The sequence below is a fragment of the Hyla sarda genome, chromosome 8 (assembly GCF_029499605.1).
Source record: "Hyla sarda isolate aHylSar1 chromosome 8, aHylSar1.hap1, whole genome shotgun sequence".
In the NCBI taxonomy this organism is placed as follows: domain Eukaryota; kingdom Metazoa; phylum Chordata; class Amphibia; order Anura; family Hylidae; genus Hyla; species Hyla sarda.
Window position 1 is genome coordinate 91,562,465 of NC_079196.1, and position 12,831 is coordinate 91,575,295.

General features: G+C 46.9%; 1 non-coding gene across 1 annotated transcript; it reads left to right on the plus strand.

Annotated features, from left to right (window-relative positions):
- The first annotated feature begins 12,160 nt into the window (after positions 1-12,160).
- On the plus strand, positions 12,161-12,233 carry TRNAI-UAU (transfer RNA isoleucine (anticodon UAU)). The gene has a single exon. It is a non-coding gene; the product is annotated as a tRNA-Ile (tRNA).
- The last annotated feature ends 598 nt before the right edge of the window (positions 12,234-12,831 follow it).

Sequence of the window (12,831 nt, forward strand, 5' to 3'; positions counted from 1 at the left end):
TGGTGGCATCAGTGTCAGGAGACCATATAGTGACTGAATGACATAGCGTGGACATGTTGGCAGCAAGAGGAGACCATTTAGTGGCTGAATGGCACAGCGTGGAGTTGGCTGATGCACTAGTACACTACACACCAGGGCTTCACAATCCCCCCCAAAAAAACAACACAATATATGACATTTTTGACAAAGATTTCTCATTGATAGCACCCGCTACCCAAAAATTTGAAATTTCCAGAACCAGGCCCCACCTCTGCGGCATCAGGAACCCATATATTGCCTGAAGGACACAGCCTGGAGTTGGCTGATGCACCAGTACACACCCGGGCTTCACAATCCCCTCCAAAAAACTACATTTTAGACATTTTTTAAAGAAATACCTTTGTGTAAGAACAAGCGCATATCCAACAGTTCACAAGACTCTATAATGCAGGACGGTGGACCACACAAAGAAATTCTTCTCAAAAATAATAAACCACACAATGTTTGGATTTTTTTTACAAAAACTAATTCAATAAGCGCATCTGTCTCCAAAAGATCAGATCACCAAAGGACTTTTTTCACCCCCAAAATGATGAAGCAGAGTTAATCCCTGTCAATATTTTTATTTTTTTTTCATTAAAAAAATCACACGCAACAAGCGTTCCATTGTGTAACGATTAGCATTCTGGAAAATTCAATTTTATTACTGATAAAATTATCAGTAAATAAAAAAAAAAAAACACTCCCCAAGAGTGTTTAATTACCCCATACATTGCACCAGGAGCAGTCAAGAGTAGGCCTCAGCAGTACCCAAGAGGCTTTAATAACCCCCTACCTTTGCACGATCAATTGCGAGATCGAGCAATAACAGGTGTGTTATGGCCTCAGATGTCCTGGGCCGCACTAGCGCTCCACTGAATCTGCCCTTTGTACACACCGCCCGTCGCTATAAGCGATTGGATTAGTTAGTGAGTTGGTTAGTGAGGTCCTCGGATCGGCCCAGGCGGGGTAGGAGAAGGCCCTGGCAGAGCGCCGAGAATTTAACGATCATTATTGAAATTTGCATTAAGCATGTATTTAGCTACTGCTAAACATACAAAAATGTAAGGCCCAAGGCCAGAGGCACCAGGGAGGCAAGTAGTTCCTGAAAGAATGAGTCTGGAGCATGCATTTGCAGTACCCAAGAGGTTTTCATAACCCCTTACATCTAAAGATCAATGTTTACATTTGTATTAAGCATGTATTTAGCTACTGCTAAACTTCAAAAAATTATAGGCCCAAGGCCTGAGGCACCAGGGAGGCAAGTAGTTTGTGAAAGACACAGAATGAGTCTGGAGCAGTCATTCGCAGTACCCAAGAGGGTTTCATAATCCCTTACATTTAAAGATCAATGTTGACATTTGCATTAAGCAGATGACACCAAGCTTTGTAGCAAGGTACAGTCTATAGAGGATGTGCATAAGGTACAAGATGACTTGGATAGACTAAGTGTCTGGGCATCCACTTGGCAAATGAGGTTCAATGTGGATAAATGTAAAGTTATGCATCTGGGTACTAATAACATGCATGCGTCGTATGTCTTAGGGGAGATTAAACTGGCAGAGTCACTGGCAGAGAAGGATCTGGGTGTACTTGTAGATCACAGACTACAGAATAGCATGCAATGTCAGGCTGCTGCTTCCAAAGCCGGCAGGATATTGTCATGTATAAAAAGAGGCATGGACTCAAGGGACAGGGACATAATACTCCCCCTTTATAAAGCATTGGTACGGCCTCACCTGGAATATGCTGTTCAGTTTTGGTCGCCTGTTCATAAAAGGGACACTGCGGAGTTGGAAAGGGTGCAGAGACGCGCGACTAAACTAATATGGGGCATGGAACATTTTAGCTACGAGGAACGATTAAAGGAGTTACAACTGTTTAGTCTTGAGATGAGACGTTTAAGGGGGGATATGATAAACGTATATAAGTATATAAATGGCCCATACAAAAAATATGGAGAAAAACTGTTCCAGGTTAAACCCCCCCAAAGGACGAGGGGGCACTCCCTCCGTCTGGAGAAGAAAAGGTTTAGTCCAAAGGGGCGACACGCCTTCTTTATCGTGAGGACTGTGAATTTATGGAATGGTCTACCTCAGGAACTGATTACAGCAGGAACAATTAACAGCTTTAAAACAGGGTTAGATACATTCCTGGAACAAAATAACATTAATGCTTATGCAGAATTATAAAACTACATCCCTTTCCCTTATCCCCTTACACCCTTCACTTCAATTCCCTGGTTGGACTTGATGGACATATGTCTTTTTTCAACCATACTAACTATGTAACTATGTAACTATGTATTTAGCTACTGCTAAACTTCAAAATATTATAGGCCCAAGGCCAGAAGCATCAGTTTTCCCCATATTAGGAGCATAGTTGTCCCCTAGATTAGGCAGCATAGATGTCCCCCAGATTAGGAGCATACTTGTCCCCCAGATTAGGCAGCATAGATGTCCCCCAGATTAGGCAGCATAGATGTCACCCAGATTAGGAGCTTAGTTGTCCCCCAGATTAGGAGCATAGTTGTCCCCCAGATTAGGCAGCATAGATGTCCCCCAGATTAGAAGCATACATGTCCCCCAGATTAGGCAGCATAGATGTCCCCCTGATTAGGAGCATAGTTGTCCCCCAGATTAGGCAGCATAGATGTCACCCAGATTAGGCAGCATAGATGTCCCCCAGATTAGGAGCATACTTGTCCCCCAGAGTAGGCAGCATAGATGTCCCCCAGATTAGGAGAATACTTGTCCCCCAGATTAGGCAGCATAGATGTTCCCCAGATTAGGAGCATAGTTGTCCCCCAGATTAGGCAGCATAGATGTCACCCAGATTAGGCAGCATAGATGTCCCCCAGATTAGGAGCATAGATGTCCCCCAGATTAGGAGCATACTTGTCCTCCAGAGTAGGCAGCATAGATGTCCCCCAGATTAGGAGAATACTTGTCCCCCAGATTAGGCAGCATAGATGTCCCCCAGATTAGGAGCATAGTTGTCCCCCAGATTAGGCAGCATAGATGTCCCCCAGATTAGGAGCATAGTTGTCCCCCAGATTAGGCAGCATAGATGTCACCCAGATTAGGCAGCATAGATGTCCCCCAGATTAGGAGCATACTTGTCCCCCAGAGTAGGCAGCATAGATGTCCACCAGATTAGGAGCATAGTTGTCCCCCATATTAGGAGCATAGTTGTCCCCCAGATAAGGAGCATAGTTGTCCCCCAGATTAGGCAGCATAGATTTCACCCAGATTAGGCAGCATAGATGTCCCCCAGATTAGGCAGTGTCAGGGTCCAGATTAGCGGTTGATGAGGACACTGGTGGTGGATGCTCTGTGCCAGAGAGGCGATGACGCGGGTCGTACTGGGGATTCGGTTCTAAGCAGTTACTGGTTTTCACCAGAGCCCGCCGCAAAGCGGGATGGACTTGCTGCGGCGGTAACTACCAGGTCGTGTTCCCCAGTAGTGACTCGACCTCTCTGGCAGCCAAGACTGGCGCGGTACACAAGGACAAGACAGAGGCAAGGTCAGACGTAGCAGAAGGTCAGGGCAGGCAGCGAGGTTCGTAGTCAGGGGCAACAGCAGAAGGTCTGGGTACACAGGCTTGGAAACACACTATAATGCTTTCACTGGGCACAAGGCAACAAGATCCGGCAAGGAGTGGAAGGGGAAGTGGGTTTTTATAGGAATGGGAGTGACAGGGAGTGATTGGGCCAGGCACCAATTAGTGGTGCACTGGCCCTTTAAATTTTAGCAAGCCGGCGCACGCGCGCCCTAGGGAGGGGGGCCGCGCGTGCCGGAAGGAAGCAGACGGAGGCGTAAGGTGAGTGACATGGGGCGCAATCCGAGGACGGGCACGACCCGTGCCTCGGATTGCGACCCCTCCGGAGACCAGGGAGCAGCGCTCGTGGTCAGCGGTGCCGACCGGAGCGCTGCAAGCAGAAGCACGCCGTGAGCGCTCCGGGGAGGCAGCGGGACCCGGAGCGCTCGGCATGACAGGCAGCATAGATGTCTCCCAGATTAGGAGCATAGTTGTCCCCCAGATTAGGCAGCATAGTTGTCCCCCAATCAGCACGGGCCGGTCAGAGCCAATCAAAGGGCCGTATGTGGCAAGCGGGCCATACAATGCCCATGTCTGCCCCAGAGGGTTTCATAACCAACCACAATAGAGAAAATTTTGTTGTAGGAGCATGGTCAATCTACTCAGACCCTTCTGTCATTGGTGGCTGGAAATCCTGGATGATCCATCCCTGATTCATCTTGACAAACGTCAGTCTCTCCACATTTTTAGTGGACAGATGAGTTTGCCTTGGGGTGACTATGGCCCCGGCCGCACTAAATATCCGCTCTGATGGCACACTACTGGCCGGGCAGGACAGCTTTTCCAGGGCAAACTCCGCTAGTTGCGGCCATAAATCGAGTTTGGCTGCCCAGAAGTCCAGCGGATCTTCAACGGTTGTTGGCAGGGTCATGTCGAGGTAAGCCACCACCTGTTGGTTCAGGTCCTGCTCCATGTCCACCTGCTGCTGATGAGTAGCTTCACTATGCGGCTGAAGGAAGCTACTCATCAGCGACTGTAGACTCAGGCTGCTGCTGATTGAGCCGGTACTGCTCCTGCCACCCCTCCCCTCCCCAGCAGCCATGGCAGTGGAAGGTGAGCGCAGAGGGCCCCCCGAGTCAGACCTGCGAGTGGATGGACCATGTGGCCGATAGGCATCGGCCAACCGACTACGTAGAAGCTCCCTGAAGTAGGTCAGTTTGCCCTCCCTCTCAGTGGGTGTAAAAAAGACCCCCATTCTGGGCCGGTAACGAGGGTCTAATAAGGTGGAGAACCAGAAGTCATCGCGCTGACGAATGTTGACAATTCGGGGGTCACTACGCAAGCAACTCAGCATGCATCGTGCCATTTGTGACAGTGACTCGCTGGGACTACCTGTCTCCATCTCTACTGCATACTGCCACGGTGTGTCTGGGTCCTCTGTCTCGCCTCCCTCGTAATAACCCTCCAGCTCCTCTGGCTGCTCCTACTGCTCCTCTCCTGTCCAATGACCAGAAACACCGGCCATCTCATCCACCGTAAACTGTGCTCCGCTCTGCCCCTCATCATCCTTCTCCAGTTCATCCTCCACAGGACTCATGTAGCCATCTGATGTAGGCAGAACATCTCCATTGCCGTGACCAGCCATGTTTTCAATAATTTTTTGGAGTAAATGTAGGAGTGGAATTACGTTGTTCATGGCGTAATTCGAGCGACTAACAAAAAATTTGGCTTCCTCAAAGGGCCTCAGCAAACGGCAGGTGTCACGTATGAGCTGCCACTCGTTCACATTGAAGTTACACAGGGGAGTACTCCTATCTGCTTGAATCATCAAAAAATCTGTGATGGCTTTTCTTTGTTCGCATAGTCTGTCCAACATATAGATGGTGGAATTCCAACGTGTGGCAACGTCACAAATGAGACTATGTTGTGGGATACCGTTCTGACGCTGCAGCTCAAGCAAAGTGTGCTTGGAGGTGTACGAGTGACTGAAGTGCCTGCACAGTTTCCTTGCCATTGTCAGGACGTCTTGCAAATGGGGTGAAGACTTGATGAACTTCTTGACAACCAGATTCAACACGTGTGCCATGCAGGGTGAATGGTTCACACTTCCTTGCCGCAGCACGGCCACAATGTTCTTCCCATTGTCTGTCACCAGGGTTCCCATTTCCAGATTTCGTGGAGTAAGCCATACTCGGATTTCTTCCCTAATGAACTTTAGCAGTTCCTCCCCTGTGTGACTCCATTCACCAAGGCAAACCATGTGAAGGACGGCTTGACACCGCTGTGCCCTACACACGTGGTATGATGAAGGGCCACCGAGATTTGGACGTGCAGTGGAGGCCGAGGACACGGGGGAGGAGGAGGCGCACACTGTAAAAGGACCAACTGCCTGGGAGCCAGAGCGTGGAGGAGGAAGCGGTGTGACCTGTCCAAGTTGCTGTTGTGGCTGTGCAGGAACAACATTTACCCAGTGGGCCGTAAAAGACATGTATTGTCCCTGCCCGTAGTTACAGCTCCACAGGTCTTGGGACTCTCCACCTCAGCTCGGCACAAGCCATCAATTCCCTGAAAGCTGCAGAGTCCACCAGTTGGAAAGGGAGGGACTGCAACACCAGCAACTTGGACAGGAGCACATTCAACTTCTGCGCCGTTGGATGAGTGGGCGCATACTGTTTTCTCTTGGACATGGCTTCGCCGATCGATTGTTGGCGGAATGGCTGAATACGAGCGGAAGAAGCAGGAGCGTAAAAAGGAGAGTTTGACACAATGCTCCCTTCGGCTGAGGTGGTGGAGCCTTGGCTGGATGACGGAGGGAGCGGATGGCCACTGGGTGATGCGGCAGGCTGGACCACTACCTCGGAGCCACGGTTATCCCAGGCCGCTTTATGGTGGCGAATCATGTGTTGACGCAGGGCTGTGGTGCCGAGATTGGGACCCTGGCCACGCTTCACTTTCTGCCGACAGATTTTGCATGTGACTACGTTAAGGTCCTCCGGATTCTTTATGAAGAACAACCACACCACAGAGTAGCTGATTTTCCCGCCCGCAGTCAGCACTATTTCACTGCTATTGGCGCCGTCTCCAGGAACCCCTGTTCCACTACCTCCCTGAATGGTAGCTTGCCGCGAAGCAGGTGGTCTCCCCCTGGCACGTTTGGCTCCTGAATTTCCACTACTGCCACCACGACGCTGATTGCCAACCGTGCTACCGCCTTGCTGCCTCATAGACAAAGAGCAAATCTCTTCTCCTGATGATGATGATGAAGCCCCGGCTTCTGCACCCGGCTCCCAATTGCGATCGGCTTCATCATCATCAAAAGATGTGTGCACGTCACTGATGCCCACCTAGTGTTCCACAACAGTGTCTGCCTCAGGACCCTGAACAATTGAAACACCGCCTCCCACGTCACTCTCCGCATCACTACTTGCCTGCCTTGCGGAGCAAGCGACGCATGTCTCCTCACATTCTTGGCTGCCCATTAGCTGCTAACTGTCCTCTATTGGATCGTCCTCAGAAAATAGTGGAGCTGAACCCAAAGCATGAGATACTTCTTTGGGATAGGGAACAGCATAGGACAAAGGCAATGGGATTATAAGGGTTGCTCCCGGGCCATGCCAACTGAGGGTTGTGTCTGAGGAACCCATCGACTCTTGACTGGGGTTGTGAGATGTCGCTTGTGATGATGCAAATCAAATGACGAGGAGAGATGGGTCGCCGACACGACCGCTGGGTATTAACGGAAGCTCAGGCCTATTGCTGCGACTCCTGCTGCCCCTAGCCCCAAGTCTGCTGCCAACTCTGCCTGACGTATGTAGGCCTCTGCCCCTTCTCTGTGCACGTCCTGGCACTTCCCTGCCTGACATACTTAGTGGGGGACATGTATCAAAGATTTTACCCCTGTTTTGTGTGTATTTTTTTGCGCAAAATTTTGCGCAAGCCCTTTTTTTGCGCATTTTTTTGCGCACGTTTTGGTAGAGCATGTCCTCCAGATGTGGCTGAATCAGGGTACCTTGGAGTGACATCTATAGTACACATGGATTTATTACCTGCGTTCTTTTCCTTTGCACCAAAAATTTTGACGCAAGTGCGTCTTTTTCCCCATAAATATAAGCCAACTTTAACTGCACGTAGCGATCCTTTCTATTTGTGAAGGAAAGTTCTACTAAGGAACCACCAGAATGTTATAACTTTCCTATCTCAATTCCTAATTTGGTTTGCTTTATATTGCTTTTTACTCCTTGGTTATTCCAAAGCACTTTTAAAATAATTTGCATATAGAATATTTGTTTCCAGTTCAGTTATTCATTAGATCACTTGTATATTGGTATTGTTATTTTATGATCCAACAATTTAATACATTTACATAGGAAATGTTTGATATCTTACTTATCATTGAACAAGCTCCGTCACATTAAAATAGCTTTGTAATCCACTCAACACTGTAAATCATTCTCCTTTCATTATTACAATTTACTGCTTTCCGTTATACTTTTCCCCCAGCGCCCGGTAAGATGGTGGCTATCACTGATAGCCAGCCATCTTACCATGTGACCACGGGGGGTTTCATCCCCCCCAGCGGTAGCAGCTGATAGCAGCGCGGTGTGTGAGTCCGGATCACGGGGATCGGGACACACACCGCTCTGCTAAGTGTCCCTTACCCGTCCCCCGGCATCACTTACCCGGTCATGCGGTGTCCTGAGCAGTCCCGGTGCAAGCGGCGTCCTCCAAGCGGTCCCGGGGGTGGTGCTTCCCCGCGGTGAGTTTGCAGGAGGGCGGCATCTTCATTGCCAGCAGTGAGATCGCCGTAAAGCGATCTCACTGCTGCCTCTGGGAGTTTCAAAACTGCAACTCCCAGCATGCCCAGACAGCCTTTGGCTTTCTGGGCATGCTGGGAGTTGTAGTTTTGCAACATCTGGAGGGCCACAGTTTGGAGACCACTGTATAATAGTCTCCAATCTGTGCTCTTCCAGATGTTCCAAAATTACAAATCTCAGCATGCCCACTCTGTCGAGGCATGCTGGGAGTTGTAGTTCTGTAACATCTGGAAGACCACAGATTGGAGACCATTATACAGTGGTCTACAAACTGTGGACCTCCAGCTGTTGCAAAACTACAACTCCTAGCATGCCCAGACTGCCCAAGCCTGCTGGGAGTTGTAGTTCGTCAACATCTGACCCTTCAGATATTGCCGAGATACAACTTCCAGCATGTCTGGCCATGCTGGGAATTATAGTTTTGCAACAGCTGGAGGCACACTAGTTGGGAAACATTGTTCGTTTCCTAACTCTTTTTCCCAACCCGTGTGCCTACTGTTTCCAAAATGGAGCCTCCAGCTGTTGCAAAACAACAACTCCCAGTATTGCCGGACAGCCATTGACTGTTCAGGCATGTTGGAAGTTTTGCAACAGCTGGAGGCACCCTGCTTGGGAAACACTGGCATAGAATACCCCTATGTCTACCCCTATGCAAAACCCTAATTTAGGCCTCAAATGCGCATGGCGCTCTCACTTCGGAGCCCTGTCGTATTTAAAGGCAACATTTTAGGGTCACATATGGGGTATCGCCGTACTCGGGAGAAATTGCCTTACAGATTTTGGGGGGCTTTTTCTCCTTTTACCCATTATGAAAAGGAACAGTTGGAGTCTACACCAGTATGTTAGTGTATAAAAATAAAATTATTGACACTGACATGCAGGTATTGCCACATACTTTACATTTTCACAAGAGGTAAATGGGGAAAAAAGATCCCCATTTTTTGGGACACAATTTAGCCAGAGTACGGAGATACCCCATATGTGGGCGCAAAGTGCTCTGCAGGCGCACAACAAGGCCCATAAGGTATCTTGCACCATGTACATTTGAGGTGATTTGCACAGGGGTGTTACAGATGTTAAATGAAGAATAAGGACATTGGTATAATTGATGTGTTATAATTGGGTGCAAAAAGTGGTATTATTGTGAGATTAAAACTCTACATAATGAAGAAAAAAAATTCTAAAACTAATAACGAGGACACATTTACTGTTTAGGTGCAGATACGCTGCAGACAAAGCTCCTACTAAATAGAGCTGCGGTGTAAATTTATGCTCTGAGGAGAATTCTAAATTTAAACGCAATTCAAGAAAGTAGCTGCACAAGAATGATAAATTTAACGCAGCTGCACCAAATTTACACAACAGGCAGAGGGGTAAAAAACTTCTATTATACACTGGAAATTATACATGTCCCCCAGTGTGTTTATGAGGATATAGAACAGCAGCAGGCGATTACTTACAGCTGTCCTTTCAAAGTATATAGGCCCTAGACAGAATAACAGTTACTAAATAGTACACTCCTTTGTTGTATGTATGCCCTTTGCAATGATGAGCGCACTGGTATGCGTATTTCTACGCAGAAAAATCACCTTTTTTTTTTAAATACACCAGCAGGTGTATACTAATGTGTGGAATAGCACTGAATTTAGCACAGAGACAGAATAACAGGTAGTAAATAATACACTACTTGGTTCTATGTATGCCCTTTGCAATGATGAGCGCACTGTTAAGCGTATTTACACGCAGAAAAAAACTCTTTTTTTGTTGTATACACCAGCCGGTGTATACTAATGTGTGGAATAGCACTGAATTTAGCACTGATACAGAAATACAGGTATTAAATAGTACACTACTTGGTTCTGTGTATGCCCTTTGCAATGATGAGCGCACTGTTAAGCGTATTTATACGCAGAAAAAAACTATTTTTTTGTTGTATACACCAGCCGGTGTATACTAATGTGTGGAATAGCACTGAATTTAGCACTGAGACAGAAATACTTACTAAATATTACACTACTTGGTTGTATGTATGCCCTTTGCAATGATGAGCGCACTGTTAAGCGTATTTGTACGCAGGAAAACTTTTTTTTTCTTTAATACACCGGCAGGTGTATAACGTGTGGTATAACATTTAATTTAGCACAGAGACAGAAAAAAAGCTAGTATATTGTACGCTATTTGCTTGTATGTAGGCCCTTTGCAATGATAAACCACTGTTAAGCGTATTTGTACGCAGGAAAACCTTTTTTTTCTTTCATACACTGGCAGGTGTATAACGTGTGGTATAACACTTAATTTAGCACAGAGACAGAAAAAAGGTGGTATATGGTACGCTATTTGCTTGTATTTAGGCCCTTTGCAATGATAAGGCCACTGTTAAGCATATTTGTACGCAGAAAAACCTTTTTTTTCTTCAGCTATCTGTCCCTCTCTGCTGCAATGCTCAATAACGTGAATAGGAGGTTTAGCTATCAATGATCCTTCTCAGTGTTACAGCACAGCACTCTGCACTCCTGTCTTTCCCTAATGCTGATGTGACTAGCAGTTGCAGTGTAACGCTGTGGTATGAGCTATTCACACACACGCAGTCCCGTCCTCTCCATCTGAGTGCATAGATGAAATGAAGAGAGGCAAGATGGCCGCCGATTATATAGGGGCTGTGACATCACAGGGGTCAGTGAACACTGATATACTGCATCTCACATGTGGTTCAGGGTCAGCCCGCCTACCTTCATTCCCGCCGCTGTTTCCCGCCCTCCCATAATCCCCTGCCCCATGTACTCACATGTGGATCCGCCATCTTAGGTCTCCAATAGCCTGGAACGCTGTAAAATGGAGTTTAATTAAGCGATTCGTGCGATAGAATCGTGGCGATAATCGTATTCGTTGCGAATCGAATTTTTCATGAAATTCATGACAAATTCGGGTTCGTCAACTTCGATTCGCTCATCTCTAGTATTTACCAAGGGTTCCCTATATTTTGCCCTTTTTCCTACACTTTACACATGCTCTGATCTGTAGAGTTTTCCTCAGCTCAAATCCACCACATTTTCTGTGGAAACCTTAGTAAATATGTTGGGTTTTTTTGTGAAAATGTCGGGAACATGCCCCTTCTCGGTAGCCACACCACTTTCCTCGACGGGCATGCCCCTTTTTCGGGTTCTCTCAGTAAAATGAAGAGTTGGTCAGGTTTTTTTTCTGGCGCACACCCCGATAAAACATGTTGGGCTTACAATGGTAAATGAGGGCCAATCTGTATTCCACAGGGAAAGCAACATGAAAATCTGCACCAAAATTTGCCTGGTTTGGGGTAGAGTTTCAGATTTTTGTGGAATTGTTGTGGAAAGTTTCCACAGCATTTCCACTTTGCACATACATACCCTAGCACCATACCATACATAACAGTGAGTGTAACAAATGAGGACAGGTATGCTTTATGCTCTATGCAAAATTCACACTGAAAAAATATTTGAGTTGCAAATCTTAAGTACACTGTACATTGAGTGCAATGCTAGTATAGTGAACATAAAATTTTCGGTTCGCGAACGCAAACTTCCGTAAATGTTCGCGAACCGGCAAACCAGGCGAACCGCCATTGACTTCAATGGGCAGGCGAATTTTAAAACCCACAGGGACTCTTTCTGGCTGCAATAGTGATTTAAAAGTTGTTTCAAGGGGACTAACACCTGGACTGTGGCGTGCTGGAGGGGGATCCATGGCAAAATTAACCCCTTAACGACGCAGGACGTATATTTACGTCCTGCGCCGGCTCCCACAATATGAAGTTTCCTGGCTAGCTCAGTCGGTAGCGCATGAGACTTATAATCTCAGGGTCGTGGGTTCGAGCCCCACATTGGGCGATGACTGGTAACTTTTAGTTTCCTGGCTAGCTCAGTCGGTAGCACATGAGACTTTTAATCTCAGGGTCGTGGGTTCGAGCCCCACATTGGGCGATGACTGGCCTCATTTACTATTGCAAACCCTACATGTTTTGTCGGGTTATGCACCAGATTCTGTCGCATTGCGCCAGAAATTCTGTCTGTGCCAGATTTTGCACCAGAATTGAAAAAAACCCTGACTAACTCTCCATTTTACTAAGAAAACCCCAAAAAGGGGCGTGGTTGCCAGTAAAATGGGCGTGGTCTCCTAAAAGGGGTGTGTTCCCGACATTTTCACAAAAAAACAACATATTTATTAAGGTTTCTACATAAAATGTGGTGGATTTTAGCTGAGGAAAACCCCACAGATCAGAGCATGTGTAAAAAAAAAAAAAAAAGCAAAATGGAGGGAAAGTGGAAAATGGAGGGAAACCTTAGTAAATATCGTGGAAAAAAAATTGTAGGGAATTAAAACTCACAAAGAAACCTACACAACACTCTTAGTAAATAAGGGACATTGTTTGGAAATATGTTTTTTGCCCTTTTGAAATAAATGAACATGTTACTGAAAAATGGCAGC